Here is a 2047-nt window from a genome sequence, read left to right on the forward strand (position 1 = left end):
GTATATTAAAAACTAAGAGGTTTTATTTAATAAAAACAAATGAGGGGAATCAAGGAAAGAGGGAGTAAAGGAAGGAGGGGGAAATGTAATGAAATAAAAAAAGGAATGAAGGAAGGAAGGGAGGAATGAAGGAAGGAAGGGAGGAAGGGAGGAAGGAAGGAAGGAAGGGAGGAAGGAAGGAAGGGAGGGAGGAAGGGAGGAAGGAAGGAAGGAAGGAAGGAAGGATAAAAGAATGAAAAGAATGATAGAATTAGAAAACAATACAGAAAGAATGGAAGTATTGGATGAAGAAATAAAGAATGAAAACAAAAAAAATGAGAGGGAAGAGGATGGAAGGAAAAGGGAAGAAAGGAAGGAATGACAGAATAAAAGAATGAAATTAGTAGCATAAAAAGAAAGGAAAAAAGGAGGAATGGAAAGAAGGAATTCTGGTAGGATAGGGTAAGAATGGAAAAAATGAATGATCGATGCATATAAAAGATATATAAAAGAATGGTATAAAAGAATGAAATGAATAATGGGAGGAGAAAAGAAAAGAAATGAGGGCAGTAACAAAGTAGCTCAGTGAATTGAGAGCTAAGCCAAGAGAGAGCTAAGCCTAGAGATTGGAGGTCCCAGATTCAAATCTAGCCTCATGTACTACCTAGCTCTGTGATCTTGGGCAAGTCTTTTGACATTTATTGTCTATCACTTGCCATACTTCTACTTTGAAAGCAAAACATATTAATTGTATATTAAAATTATGGGATTTTATTTACTAAATTAATTTTTAGAATAAAATTAATTAAATAAATTAAAGTGAAAAATAAATGAATTAAAATGACAAATAAAATAAAAATGAATAAATAAATAAATGGATGAATGAAATAAACAAATGAGGGACAGAATCCAGGAAGGGAGTGAAAGGAGGGAGAAATGGAAAAAAAGAAGGAAGGAAGGAATGATAAAGAATGAAAAGAAGGATCAAATTAGCAAACATTAATGCTGAATTAATTAAATTAATGAATTAATTAAAATTAATAATGAAAGAATTAAAGGAATCCCATTAGTAGCATAAAGAAATAAAAGAAGGAGGAATGGAAAGAAGTACTGTTGGATTCAATGGTAGGATAGGGAAGGAAGAATAGAAAGAAGGAAAAAGGAATGACTGGTGGATGGAAGGACAAAAGAATGAAAGGAAAGATGTAAGTCGAAAAGAAATGAAATATGGGGGTAGCCAAATGTTGCTCAGTAAATTGAGAGCCATGCCTAGAGATGGGAGGTCCCAACTGTAAATCTAGCCTCAGATACTTCCTAGCTGTGTGAACCTGGAAAAGTCTCTTGACCCTTATTGACTATCTCTTATCATACTTCTGCTTTGGATCCAATACATATTACTGATTGGATATTAAAAATTAAGAGATTTTATTTAATAAAAAAAAAGAAATGAGTGAAGGAATCAAGGAAGGAAGGATTAAAGGAAAAAGCATGAAATGTAATGAAGAATGGAATGAAGGAAAGATAAAATAATGAAAAGAATGATTGAATTAGAAAACATTAAATATGCAGGAAAATGGAAGGAGAGAATGAATAAATGAAGAATGAAAAATGTAACAATGAAAGTGAGGAGGAAGGAAAGACAAAGGAAAGGAAGGAATGACAGATGGATAATATGATGAAAGAATGAAAAGAATGATATTAGTATCACAAAAAGAAAGGAATAAAAGGACAAATGGAAAACAGGAAGGGTTGATTCAATGGTAAAAAAGGGAAGAATGGAAAGAAGAAAAAAGAAATGATAGACAGATGGAAGTATAAAAGAATGAAAGGAATGATGGAAGTAGAAAAGAAAAGAAATGAGAGAGGTAGCCAAGAACTTCAGTGAATTGACATCTCAGCCTAGAGATGGGAGGTCCCAGGTTCAAATCAAGACTCAGATACTTTCTAGCTATGTGATCCTGGCCAAGTGTCTTGAACCTTATTGCCTATCCCTTACCATAGTTCTGCTTTGGAACCAATATATATTATTGATTGTATATTAAAAATTAAGGGATTTTATTTAATATAA

This window comes from Monodelphis domestica, chromosome X (assembly GCF_027887165.1).
Source record: "Monodelphis domestica isolate mMonDom1 chromosome X, mMonDom1.pri, whole genome shotgun sequence".
In the NCBI taxonomy this organism is placed as follows: domain Eukaryota; kingdom Metazoa; phylum Chordata; class Mammalia; order Didelphimorphia; family Didelphidae; genus Monodelphis; species Monodelphis domestica.